This window comes from Mustela lutreola, chromosome 5, assembly GCF_030435805.1.
Source record: "Mustela lutreola isolate mMusLut2 chromosome 5, mMusLut2.pri, whole genome shotgun sequence".
NCBI classification, from domain to species: domain Eukaryota; kingdom Metazoa; phylum Chordata; class Mammalia; order Carnivora; family Mustelidae; genus Mustela; species Mustela lutreola.
The window spans coordinates 152,383,541-152,397,864 of NC_081294.1; the positions used below are offsets into that span (position 1 = coordinate 152,383,541).

Genomic DNA, 14,324 nt, shown 5'->3' on the forward strand with positions numbered 1-14,324 from the left:
AGTACTGGGAGGCCTGGGGTTGAAGGATGTGGAGGGATGCCCAGAGGTCAGTCTGCACTTGTTTTCTCAATCTCCACCCCACCCCCACCCCCTGGGGCTTTGGTGTTGCCCTGCCCTGTCCACGGTCCTCTGGCACTTGAAGACTGGGCTGTCACTTGATTTCTTGGAAGAATACGGGTCATGCTGGAGAGAGGCAAGCACAGAATTCCAACAGCTTTGGTCCTCCAATCTTCTCCTTGCTCTTCTAGTTCTCTGCTGCCCCAGCAGGAAGCAGCCACCCATTTCCATGTCCTCGTAGCCCAAGTCGGCCTTCAGGGAGGGGGTGTCTCACTTTGTTGCTGTTGTTCACTCCCGGAACCCATTTCATACCCACTTCTCCAGGGTGGATTTTTCAGGAAGGAGACCGTGGCCCATCCTCGTTTGCCCTGTAGTGGGCAGACTGCGATCCTTTTCCTCCTCACCACGCCCCTTGGCTTGGGTCTCTATAGAGAATTGGTTCGTTGGGTGTCTCTCTCTTTTCCTAGACTGGGAGCTTACTCGGGGCAGGGTGGAGCCTGATACATCTCGACATTCTGGCTGCAGTGCAGGGCCTCAACCAGCTAACCAGCTGGTTAACCAGCTAACCAGCTAACGTGCACCGAGGCCCGCACCATTACCATCGATCTCTGCTCACCTCCAACCACCACCTGCACCGAACCGCTGGATTTCTGAAGGCAGCCGCGGACAGTTTCTTGGGCTGGGATCCCACCAGCAGAACTGTCCCTTAAGTTACGGGACCGAAAGGGGACGCTAATTAACGTTTTTCTGCATATTCCAGGCAGGAAGGAGCATCACGCATCTGACTGTGCACGACCGAGTGTCTCCTTTCGAGGCGGATCACAGGCGCTGGCTCAAGTCCAGTCGGAGAGCCGGTGCGCGTCTCTACGCGATGGCCGGGAGAACGAAGGCGCAGGGGATCGAGGACAAGAAGCGGAGAGAGGAGACAAAAGTGAGCAGCCCAAGCCCAAAAAGCGCGGCGGGGGGAATAGATGCGGAAAAGGGAGGCAGGTGAAGAAGAGGACGGAGCGGGGAAGATGCAAGAGTGAAGCCGCAGAGAGGAGCGCGAAGGAGCTCGCGCCGGGCCGGCCCACCTTCGCCCAGCGCGGGGGGCGCAAGGGGGCGGGGCTTGGCGAGCGGCGTGCGGAGCGAGCCACCCCTCCGGACAACTAATGGTCGCGCCCGGCGGCGGCGGCCAATGGGCGGTCGGGATGTTGGAGCGGCGGCGGCTGTCCGGGAGCTTGCTGGCTGGGGGACGGCGGCCGCCGCCATGATGCTTGTTTGCTTTCAATGAAAACGAGGGGGGCGCGAAGGAGGAGGCGGCGGCGTCGGTGGCGGCGGCGTCGGCGGCGCGGAGGCGAAGGCGGCAGCGGGCGCAGCGAGGAGGGCGAGGCCGGGGGCCGACAGGGCGGGAGGGCGTAGTGGCGGCCCGTCAGGGCGGCTGAGGCGGGCGGCTGACGCGGTGGCGCTCGGAGGGGGAACAAAGAGCGGCAGCTGAGGCGGCGGAGGAGCGGCGGCGGCGGCGCTGCAGCAGCGGGCGGGACTGGTATGGTGGTTCCACAGGTCAGACCCCGCTGCACTCACAGGGAGGAGGCGGCGGCAGCGGCGGAGGAAGGCGGCGCACCCCGAGAGGTGAGCGAGCGGGGCCCGAGGCCCGGCCGGGCGCTGCTCCCCGCACTGGCCACGCACGGGCCCCCGCTCTGTCGCGCCGCCCGGGACGGAGGCGCGCGGGGCCGTGGCGCGAGCCACTTGAATTCTGTGGACGGCAGAGCTGGCGGCTGTTGGGGGCCTCTGTACGCGACGCCATGGTGATTCGGCCCGGTCGCAGGCCGCGCCCCCCGCGCCCGGCCGGGGAGCGGGGGCGTTGATTGACGGCGAGGGCGGGGGCGCGCAGGGGGCGGGGACGGGGCGCCCTGGCCGGGGGACCCCGGCTGCGGCCGCCCAGAGGCGGCAAGGGGGTGTCTTGGACTGTTGGCCAGGATGGTTGGCAACTTTGGCGGAGTGGCCCTGTGGGACCGTGCGTCGTGGAGTGTGGAACTTCGCAGTTACCGCAACGCGGGAAACCAACTGTTGACCCCCCCGCATCCCAAAAGTACTTAAAATTCAGTTTAACGCAGATTTCCAGGGAGGGGATGGGAGTGACAAGGACCTGGCTGAAGAGGCACTTAGCGCCAGATGAAGGGATTTCTAGTATTGCTCACAGCTTGGAGGCAGCCCTAATTACTTTGAAGCAGTTTTCTCCCGTAACCCCAACCCGCGTCTCTCCCTATTTCTTTCTTTCTTTCTTTTTTTTTCTGAAAGATTTTATTTATTTGACAGAGAGAGATCACAAGTAGGCAGAGAGGCAGGCAGAGAGAGAGGGGGAAGCAGGCTCTCTGCTGTGCAGAGAGCCCAATGTGGGGCTCAATCCCAGGGCCCTGAGTTCATGACCCGAGACTAAGGCAGAGGCTTAATTAACCCACTGAGCCACACAAGTGCCCCTCTCCCTTTTTATTTCTAAACGCCAATGGTCATTTTCTCTGGGACCCCCCCCCCCCCCACGCTCGCGCTTTGACTCTTTCCCCTCCCTCCGCTTCCCCAGGGAGTCTGCTCTCCAACACCTGTGACCCTTTCTTTAACTGTTAGAACAGATGTCAACATTGTGAATAGTCCTCTTGCTTGACCTTCTTGGATTTACCATGTGAAGCTGACCCGGTTTAAACAGTCTGCTTGAATTTGAGTTCCCATACTTACCTGTTTTCTGGGTGGGTTGTCTCACTAGTGCTAGTGTGGAATTTCTTGCATTCTTGTGTCTGGAGATTTGACTTTGCTGAGGAAGGAAGGGAATATGAACAAGTGAGAACTAAAATGGGGCCGCAGTAATGCTGGGTTTTTAATCACAGCATGCTAGGGTTTACCATTTCACAACAGTTTTGTAGGCGCTCGAGGCCGGTGTGGTCATGTGTCAAAAGGTTCTGAAGACTTTCTTTGTAGTTGTTGTCAGAGCAGTTACCACGTCTTCAGAGTGTGATGACTGTAGAATGACAATTGCTCAGTATTTTTAGATCAGTGATCTAGTCCAATCAACCTGCTCTAAACAAAATCTTTGAAAAGCTACCGGTGTGGAAACTGAGACCCAGAAAGGTTTACGTGACTCGCCCAAGGTGCTTGCAGTTAGGAGGGAAAGCACAGGAGAATGTGAGGTATTTGCTGAAGATCAGTTCTTTGGGGAGGGCCGGGGTGTTTTAATGGGTAGAAGTTACTTGTGGTCATTGTGTCTCTTCAGTTCACAGGTGAACAAGATACTAAATGAAGTAGTCTGAAATAAGGGTGCGGTAGAAGACATTTTCTCGTGAGACTGAGAAGATTCGTTCTGGAAGTTGATGTTTGCAGAGTTTCAGAAATATCTTGATCTGTGCTAATGTAGATGAAGAAGCCCTTTTGAATGCCTGTTTGGTTTGTAGGTGTTTTCAGGTTTCTTAAATCTTGGTGGCACATTAAAACTACAATTATTGGGAAATTTCAGACTATATTTTCTTGACTAGAGATGGGGTTGGTTATACAATGTGGTCCTGACTGCAAATTTTAAAAAAGGCATTAAAAAAAAGGCATAAATACGCCTTTTGATCAGTGCTTAGGCATCCCACAATACACACGTTAACCTTCTTATATTCTGTGAAGCATAAGGGTTTTCTTATCGTAGTGCAGTAGAAAGGGATCATGTATGTAAGGCATACTGGAATAGATGGTCAGTGCCCTCACAGTAGCCCTTGGGCCATGAGGGGTGAGTGACCAGTATTCTCGCACTTGTAACTTTCCCAGGTGCAGGGTACACTGGGAAACTCTGCTTTTGAAGTGTTTATCACTTTGGAAAAGTCCAAATAGGTTTGGCTAAGGATATGTATTTTAATGCAGAAGAGACTTGGATTTGTGGGTATGTACACTTTTTTGTTTTGAATGGAACTTTATGTTATTTGTCTAGAAAAAAGTTTCAATTTCAGTTTTCAAATCCTTAGCTTCCTCTTTTGATACACTTTTTTCTTTAGCCTTGCCTGCTTCTCACTTTATGAAGGTAGCCATTTTACAACAAAGCGTGGTTAAGAAAACACTGCGAAATCAAATACCAAATGAATTAAACTGTACACCTGTACACGGAGCCTGGTGCATTAGAGTGGAATTCACTATATTTTTGTATTTTAATAATTAAAGAGGAGAAAGTTATTTGGGTCCAAAATGGACTCATATATGCATTGTCTGAACCTTACCCTTGTGGGGTCTTTACCTGTCCCTCATCCATTTATATTTTCTTGATAACTTCATTTATGTGTCAAGGAATAGTATATGCTGGACACAGCGTCGGACCCTGAAAATTCAGAAATGAATTCTTCATTTTTACTCTGTAGCCTATAGGTGTTGTAGGCATAGAAAATGCTATGAGAGAGTGGAAGAAAGGATGAATGAATTTGTGGAAGGTGTGGTACCAGTTTACAGAAAATAACACAGAATAGGTGTTTGTCAAACTGGGGTGAGGGGGTCATTTCAAACAAGGGAATGGTGGGTGCATGAGGTACCAGAAGTTAGGGTACGGCCCATCGTGAGGTGATACTGGTAAAAAGAGAGGGACTGGAGATGAGCCTGCAAAGCTGTGTCCTAGATTTTGAAGGACCACGCTTGCTCTTCTAAAACTGAAGTTCATATCTTTATCCCAAAAGAAGGGAGCCAAAATATTTTTATTAGGTGAGCAAGGTGATTTATATACTATGGGATCAGTGTGGAGGATTGAATGATTCCCTACATAGGAAAATAGTATGGGGTTAGTGACTCTCAAGTCTTTTTAACTTGGGTATAGTGTTTTTTGTGTTCTGTGGTTCCTTTTATAATGGACTTGAAGGTTTGGCTGATTGCTCTACAGTACAGAGTAATTTAAAATCAAACTGTCAGGATGTTTTAGAAGAAGTTAAAAGCAGTCAAAACATCTTCCTTAGAAATTATGCTGAGTGAAATCAGTCAGGCAGAGAGAGTCAATTATATGGTTTCATTTATTTGTGGAGCATAACAAATAGCATGGAGGACATGGGGAGTTAGGAGAAGGGAGTTGGGGGAAATTGGAAGGGGAGTCCATGAGAGACTATGGACTCTAAAAAACCATCTGAGGGGTTTGAATTGGCGAGTGGGTGGGAGGTTGGGGTACCAGGTGGTGGGTATTATAGAGGGCACGGATTGCATGGAGCACTGGGTGTGGTGAAAAAATAATGAATACTGTTATGGTGAAAAAAAAAAAACAATAAATTAAAAAAAAATGGCAGCACACACACACACAAAAAGCAGTCAAAACAATGAAACCCATAATATGGTATACTTGAAAATTCAGGCAGGGAGAACTTGTTTTTTGAGTTAGTTAGGCTTAGGCGGACTGTGGAGCCCAAGCTGGAGAAAAGTGTTTACCAGAAGTGAGAGGCACCAGGTTTAAAGGTTGTGACTGTTCTAATAGTCAGTTGGGACATGAGCTGTATGTATGTGAAACTTGGGCAGAGTTTTCTCTCCAGTAATTTACTGCAGTTGGAACATTGAAATTTTCTTAAAGTCTAAGAGCTCATCATACAGCTGATAGTTGGTGTAGACCATTCTTTTGTGAAGCAGGATATAGGTTCTGAAAGTTACCATGGTATGCATAATTGTACACTGGAAACTACAGGCTTGCAGGGAAAATGAGATCAAAACACAATGCTCAAAGACTTAGTGGTTCATTGTTAAAAACAAACTTGGTGAAAATGGTTTTACACATATGAAATGGCTAAGGAATACATAAATACTATAATAAATGTGGCACTTTACATTGAGAAAGACCTTGTTTGCTTGTGGAAATGGGCATGAAAAGGTTTGCTGCTTTTGAGTTCCTATGAAATGGTAGAAGGCAGGTTACCTGAAATCAAAGGGAATGTTAAAGTAACACCGATGTGGGTGGGTGGGTGTGGCTCATGTCACACAGGGAGAACTGAGGGGGCGGGTAGTGTTTGAGGTGAGTGTGTTTTGTGTATTTCTGCACAGCTCAGTTCAGCTGGGTGCAGTTTTCTACCTTCATGTAATGTGGTAGATGCAAATGGGAAATGGCATGCAAATGAGAATTTTGCATTGTGCTCACATTCCCTGGTATATCAATCACATTGGAACAAATTCATATTTCAGAACAAGCAGTATAGCAGAACTAATTATACTTGAATACAGCATTTTAAAATAGTGCTAAAACTCAGTTCCAAAAATACACAGACACCCATATGTCAGGCGCCATGTATAGACTTGCTATCCTTGTGGGGCTTATGGTCTTTTGTCCCAAGTGGATTTATAGTGGGGTATAAAGCCGAATGAACCAATAAAGCACTCATCAGGTTATACAGTAATGAGGAATATATACAAAGCATTTGGGGCCCGCTAAGGAAGGAACAGCTAATTCTGCTTGGGAAACTTGATGGAGTCATCTCAGAGGTCTTTGAGCTGAATTTTGAAGGGCAGATAGGCACTTGTCAGGCCAGGTAGGACTTTTCATGGTGGGGAGACATGTGCAAAGTCAGGTTACATACAACTTAACATAAGATGCCAGGATGCGAGGGACAGGAAGAGTGGTCAGAAACAGTTGGTGAATAGTCTTGGGCTTTTTCTTGAAGTGTGGGGACTTTAATGGAAATCCATTGAGAGGTTAAGTGGATAGGGGTATGGAAATTGTGACACACTTTTTCAGGAGTCACATAGTAAAAATATGGAGATTGGATGAAACGGGTCAAGAAACTGGGGCCAGAGAGTTCGTTTAAGTCCTTGTGAGAGGTCAAGGACATAGTAGGAGCTGGAAAAGAATAGGATAAATTTTGAAAGATATCAGAATTAGGGACAGATAAACAATGACTTATAAAAATAGAGTACCATTCAGAAGTTTTTTATCTTGGGTAACTTGGTATGATTTAACTTGGAAAGTAGAGGAAAAAGAGCAGATTTGGGCAAGAAAAGTGGAAGAGCTTGCTTTTGATTCTAAGTTTCACATAGCCTTTGGGATATTTAGGTAGATATGTCTGATAGGTTTCTGGACCAGAGAGTGGTTGGGGATTTTATAGATTTGGTCAGTATATAGTTAGTTTTGGAAGTTAGAAGTTCACTTGGGAAGAGTGTATGAACAAATGCTTTTCACCTTTTTCGGGGAGGTAGGGTCCCCAATTGAGAATCAGTTGAGAATTATGGCCCCTGTTGAGAAGAATTAAAGTATACATACCCTTAAGGCTGAAACACACTCTTGGAGCTCAGCTTTGTATACAACAGGAAGAGAAAAGGACCAACGAAATCCTGAGGAGCAGCCAACATTACATTTTGGACAGGACTGCAATAAAGTGGTTAATGAGGTAGGAGAATAGGAGTGAGCAAAATTACAGATGCCAGGAGAGGTAGGAGTGCTGAACAAGAGGGAGTTCTCAGTAGTGACAAATGATGGCCAGGTTTAGGGTAGGATGAGTTCTGAGAATGGTTTAGTAGAATACGGCAGTTACTTGAATATAAGCAGAGCAAATATTTCTGGGACTGGGGAGGTAGAAGTCACTGTAGGTTAGGTTTTAAGCAAATGGGAGGTTAAGAAAAATGGGAGGTCAGACTGCTGTTTGAAAAGTTTAAAATGGAAAAGAAAGTGATAGTTTAAAGAAGAGACAGGGTTGAGAGAAGGTAGACACCTATATTGGTTGCCAGCCTTATGTTTTCTTTTAAGTCCAAAACAGGAAATAAATTTATAATATGTATGTTTACATTTCTGAGTTTCCCCTCATGTATTGGCTTAAATGACTGCCTTTTTATTTGGTCACATAAAGTTATGTTCTTTGTGGAATTTTATGGAAGTTCAGAAACAGGAAAATGTCCTTATTGGAGGTGGATCTGATGTAAAATCATAATGTTAGAACTTTCAGTCTTAAGTTAGTGGAAGACTAAAAATTTACTTTTCATACACCTTGCTAAGTTTGTACTTGTCCTGTGCTCAGCAGTCCAAAGTTGAGTTAAATGTTTGATGCACTTTTATTATTATTATTGTTTTTTGGAGAGAGAGTGCAAGTGAGAGAGCAGGGTAGGGGCAGAGGAAGAGGATGAGAGAATCCCAAGCAGACTCCCCGATGAGCAAGGAGCCCTGTGGCCCAATCCCACAATCCCCAGATCATGACCTGAGCCGAAATCAAGAGTTGGTCCCTTAACTAACTGAGCCACCCAGGTACCCATAAATGTAGAATAGTAGCAAAGAAGGAATCATCAGGCATAGTAATTTTCTTTCAAAGTTAGTTGCTACAAATAAATGCCTTACAAAGCAAGCACCTGGTGATCTAACAAAAAGAAAATAGGCTGGTGATCTTTGTATCCAAAAAGAGTATTAGAGGCTTTTCTTTGGATACATCTAGCTGTTGTATATAGATTTTTTACCTAGGCAGATTTTGAGTGGGGGAGGTGTGGTGGGATAGACAAAAAAAGATGCTAGAGGAGTCCCTGCTAACTGAAGACCAAACAGAAATGAAGATTTATCCACATTAAGTAAAAAATACTATTTGCACTCAGCTTTTTGGGGGGCATTTTTTTCTTTCATGAGATTGTATATAGTTGCATGCAAAGACCACAGCTTCACAAAGCAGGATCTGGTGAAGCTAACTGCCATGTTTTGTGGAACAATAGTTCTTCATGTGTTTTCATCTAAAATTGTGCAACATGAAAACTGTATTTGGGACATCTAAAGAATTAGCACTTCGTTTCTAATTTTATGGAAACTGGAGAAACTCAGACTTAGAGATATGTAGTCATAGAAAAAAAAATAGCTTTTTTGAATGCTAACGATGTGATAGGCATTGTGCTTTACATGTGTTAATCCTTGTACCAAAATTGTGAGTTAGATATCATTTTATAAATGAGGAAGCTTTAGCCTTAAAGATGAATGTAAACCCATCTTTCTTGATACAGGTATGTTTTACTCTTGTTTGTATTCTTCATTTCACTACCCCCCCCCCCACTTCCATTGTAACACACACTCATGATGATGTGGCTTAGAATGCACCTTTGATACAGATTTGATAATATGGAGGAACCCAGTTGCTGCCCCAAACTCATAACTGTTTACATTGGTAGCTAATCATGTTGATGGAATAGAGCTACCTGGGAGATTCTTAATGTTTGTGATTCCTTTTTTAGGTTATGGATCAAAAACCTCATGAAAGTCCACATAAAACTTTTATACTGGCCAAAAATCAAGTTTTTTTTTTTTTTTTTTTTTTTTTTTTTTTTAATATTTCATTTATTTATTTGTCAGAGAGAGAGCACACAAGCAGGCAGAGAGGCTGGCAGAGGCAGAGAGAGAAGCAGGCCCCCTGCCGAGCAAGGAGCCCCATGTGGGACTCGATCCCAGGACTCTGGGATCATGACCCGAGCCGAAGGCAGTGGCTTAACCCACTGAGCCACCCAGGTGTCCCCAAAAATCAAGTTTTAAAGCGTTTCACTGTTGTAGGAAAAGAAAGGCAGTCACATATGGAGTCAAAAAGCCATGTATAGTGAAACTCCCATTTGAACAGAGTTGCTTTAGATTTCTTTGCAAATCTCCTGAAATACCACTTAGTAGCTTTAGAGCAATTTCTAGTGTTATTATAGGCTTCTTGATGTAAGGTCAGCATTTCATGAATAATTTCTTTTAGGGGAAAAAGGACTAGTGGATTAAACTGATTGCCGGTACATTAAAACCTCCCAAGTGATTGTAGATATGAATGAATAGCTGGAATAAATGTTGTGTGCCCCAAGAGACCAAATCCCCACTAAATAGTGGTCCTCAGACTATTATGAGTTGTTGTAAGAGAGGGAGAAGCCAATAGATTATGGAAAATCTGACAAAAGAGAAGAAAGAAATGAAAAGACTTCTGGTATCCATCATTTGATGCTGAAGCTATAACCTAGATGGTTGTTGCTTATCTCATGTTAAGGAACACATTTAGGATTGATGGTTTTGCTCGCCTTGCCTTTTTGATCTTGGTGAGGTTTTACCCACAAGTCATGATTTTGACTTACCACCCTGCTTATTGGTGGGCGCTCAGCTTTTGCTGATTAGATGGCAGGTTGTATTTGTCTAAGAATGTTGTTCATTCTGTATGTTTCACTTCAAACATAGAGAATAAAAACCTAACCTGAAAAATACTTGTATTTATTTTGAGTTGAAATTTGTGGATGACATACTTGGGATATCTTTATAGTTGTATTTTGAGTTAATGTATTGGGTTGAATGAAATTGCTAGTATTTGAACCATTTTTGGCCTTTAAAATTAGTGGTTTCCTATGGTCATTGCATAGGAAGCTTCTCTCCGTGCGTTTCTGACTGTATTTTTATACTCACTTGTGTTACTGGGCATGTGCGCATGGTTAGAATTGCATTTTAACAGCATTGTGGTCCCAGGCTGTTAAAGGCTGTCTGTCACAGGCTGGGCACTGTGCATGCAGATGCCAGTCTTTTCCTTTTAGAGTTTGATCTCGACTACTCTATCGTACTTTTCAGCTCTGTGTTTTGGAGGAATATTCTGCCATAATTTCCAGATCCCTGGTCTTATTGATTGGAAATTTTAGTTAAACCAATTTTATTGAAAATTATTTTTGTACTACTTGAGAAAAGATTTAAGGAAGTTGTGTATGAGATTTTGGGGGGAGGAGGAGTTGGCTACAGAAACCTTAAGTTCTTAGAGAAATTACTAAGATGTTATTTGTCTTTTTCATTCTTATTCTCTCAGGAGTGTATAGTGGAGTTTTCCAGAACCTAAAAAAATGTGTGGTATCTGATCAGATTGACTTCAGAGCAGATAGGCGAATCAAGCTTTCAGTATGTCATACATTAATGGGATTTGCAAGAACATAGGACATTGTCCTTCTTGTGGTATTGTACTTTGTTTTTGAAGACAGTTACTTTTCATGAAAATGTTTATTAACATGTGGTAGGTTTGGGACGCCTGGTGGCTCTTTGCTCAGCAGGGAGTCTGCCTGTCTCTCTGCCAGCTGCTCCCCCTGCTTGTGTGCAGGTGGGCGCTCGCTTGCTCTCTCCCTCTCTTTCTGACAAATAAATAAATAAAATCTTTTAAAAAAAAGACAGACATTGAGAGAGGGAACACAAGCAGGGGGAGTGGGAGACGGGGAAGCAGGCTTCCCTCTGAGCAGGGAGCCTAATGCAGGCAGGGCTTGATCCTAGGACCCTGGGATCATGAGCTGAGCTGAAGGCAGATGGTTAATGACTGAGCCACCCACGCGCCCCAGTAGATAAGATCTTTAAAAAATGTGGTATGTTTTATGTTTAATGAGTTAATACATACTTTAAGTTTTCTCCTAATTTCTAGAATGGCAAATGTTGACAGGTGTAATCCACATAAATAAAAGCTCTTTGAGGTACTTATGAATTTTTAAGAGTGTGTAAGCGTTCTGAGGTGATAGTGTTTGAGCTCTGCTCTCAGAGTATTAGGCAGAGTTTGGGAGTCGGGAAAGCAGGTGTGGAATAGCCCAGGAAGATGAGATGCCGGAGAAGGAAACTGGAGGGCTCATGGTCTCAACAATACAATATTTGAGAAGGAGCATGAGATCTGGGCTTTGTCAGTGACATAATTCTAGGCTTGTGTATGGAGCTTTGTGCCTGGATTGTCTGAGATTCAAACCTTAGTGCTACTACTTACAAAGTGAGTGTCACCTTGGGCAGATTATTTAAACCCTGTGTTTTCACCTAAAATAAAATGAGGATAGCATCTACCTCATGGGTTGCTTTGGGAATTAAATTGAGGAGGATACAGGTACATGACTGCATAGTGGTTGAGAGCACAGATCTGTGGTTCAAACTTGGGTTAAAATCATAGCTGTGCCACTAGTATCTCTGTGACCTCAGGCAAGTTACTCATTCTCTGGACATTCCCTGTGTTTGTAAGGAGAATAATAGTGTTTACTTACAGGAGTCCTGAGGGTTAAATGAGATACTGTACATGAAAGGGCCAGATAGGCCTGTCACGTGGTGGGTTTGCAAATACTGTTGGTTGTTTTTGCCTAGTGCCTTGTGGCAGAAAGGCACGTGGAAGTTTTGCCATTATCCCCATCCGTTCAGGGTTTGCCCTTATTTTGCTAGAGTGTGTCACTGAGGTTATGTTTATACAATTTAAGTCTTTAAGGTTGTCACCTTGAGTCTTATCCTAGGCTGTCCTAGAACCAGTATTCTCAGTTTTTGGTCCTTTCTGTCTGTTTTTTTCTAGATTTTTGCCTTCAAGATTAGAAGCCTAGATATTAGTTTTTCTTGGTGGTGGTAAAATGGGCACTGCTTCTGTTAGTACACTTGTCTTTTACAAAATGTTTCTTCTTCCTTTTTTTTTTTTTTTTTTTTTTAAATTTTTAAGAGAGAGAGAGATCGAAAGTAGGTAGAGAGGCAGGCAGAGAGAGGTGGGGGTCGGGGAAGCAGGCTCCCTGCTGAGCAGAGAGCCTGATGTAGGGGGGCATGATCCCAGGACCCTGAGATCATGACCTGAGCCAAAGGCAGAGGCATAACCTATGGAGCCACCCAGGTGCTCCTCTTCTTTTTTTTATTTTTAACTACCACAGCTTCTCTCCTTGAATTTTTACAGTTATTCACCAATTACTTATCATTTTTCAGGCTCTGAAGAGATTAAAACATATTTAAAATATAAAGCCAAGGAGCTGTATTAGAGTAGGTGAGTGAGACATTAAAAAAAAAAAAGGTGGGGTTAAACATACTATTACAGAAATATCTTCAAGGGTCGGAGTAGCTCAAAGCAGGGCATGATAAGCTCCTGTGTTTGGGAGGGATAGAGAAGAAGGACCTTTTTGAAGTTGGATATCTGATTTGGCATTTGAAGATGACTAGAGTCCCTGAGGTATCTGGAGGGGAGAGAGAATGGCGTTTCAGGCAGGAGCCACAGCACATGCTAAGGCGTGGAGTGTTGTGAGAAATAAATGAGAATTGATTGGCTAAGACTGGAGAGGCACACAGGAGTCAGGTCAAAATCTTTGTTTTGTAAATGAGCCTGGGTCTCCTCTGTTTAGCTCAACTCATCTTTGAGCCTCCTTTATGTCAGGTGCAGTGTTAATCCATGGGTACAAGGATGAAGGAGATGTGGTTTTAGGACCTTGAGGTAAGTACTTATATTTTTAGGAGGTCATTCTGGATAGTGTCTAGGCTGCATTTGAATTAGGGGGCAGCAGAAGAACGTGGACCTGAGGTCATTGGATTAGTTCATATCTCGCAGAAGAGCCCAGGAATGGAGGCACAGTGGGTGAGAGGCAGATTTAGGAAGGTAAAATGGGCTGGAACTGCGGACAGGATGTGAAGGCTGGGGTTGCGTGGGAAAGAGTTAAGGATAGTACCCCTATTTCTGGCTTGGAAAATGGGTGGGGATCATAGCGGAAGGTTAGAAAACCAAATGACAGTGTCACTTTTTAGTAGGGTCTTTTTTAGTAGGGATTTTGTGTTTGTTTTTTGTTTTTTTGTGTTTTTTTTTGTTTGTTTTTTACTAGCTTTTTATTCTGTCTCTCCTGTGCAATTCAAATAACCTTTTTGAGAGATTATCATGAGTTATAAGATGCCTGCAGTAGTATCGTTGGCTATATATAAGATTAGCCCTTGACTCTACAGATCCACAGTTAGGATTTACATTGCTTTTACGTTGTTTTTTTTTTTTATGTTTGGTTTGCCTGCCACAGGGAACTGGTGACAGACCTGGTGATAGTTCTACCACTAAGGATAGCTTCTGAATGAAGTTTATCATTTGTGTAAACTTTTAATTGGCCCATCAGTCGTGGAGGAAACCTGGAGAGAAAAAGAAAACAAATTATGATTACATTGAGAGGATAGTTGGGGTTTAAAATGGGATGTAGCAGTGCCTTCACGGACTTGAGACTCTAAAGAAGGCTGAAGAATGTAGTCCAAGGGGGCTAGCTGGTTTATTTACAGTCACGTGTTTTTCAACTAATACACCTGGAAAAAACAGAAGGTAAGTAAGTAATTTACAGTAATTTAGGCCTGCCATCTCAGCCATAATTACCATCAACTTAAAATTTCAGTGTTTTCATTTTTTAAAGTATCAAATTATTATGTTTATATGACATTCACATTTTAAATGTCTTACATGTCTTGGTAGGAACAAAATCCAGGTTAAATTAGTATTTGTTGTTATGCACAATTTTTTAATGTACCTGTGAATAAATTATTGTTTGGATTGTGTTCAAAGAGGGAGGCTTTTTTGTTGTTGTTGTTTTATTTTGTTTTTTAAGTGGCATTCATGTAGTGG

The 14,324-nt window shown here is 43.9% G+C and overlaps 1 protein-coding gene across 4 annotated transcripts in view; it reads left to right on the plus strand.

Moving 5' to 3' along the window:
* The first annotated feature begins 492 nt into the window (after positions 1-492).
* The window catches only part of CNOT6 (CCR4-NOT transcription complex subunit 6), a 72,186-nt gene continuing 58,354 nt past the window's right edge, over positions 493-14,324 (plus strand). For 2 of the 4 annotated variants that reach the window (XM_059175952.1, XM_059175955.1), the window contains exon 1: positions 1,258-1,668. The gene's annotated coding sequence lies outside the window, so the exon portion shown is untranslated. Of the gene's footprint in view, positions 989-1,257; positions 1,669-14,324 lie in introns of those variants that run through there. The other 2 variants (XM_059175954.1, XM_059175953.1) reach the window with 2 other exon arrangements.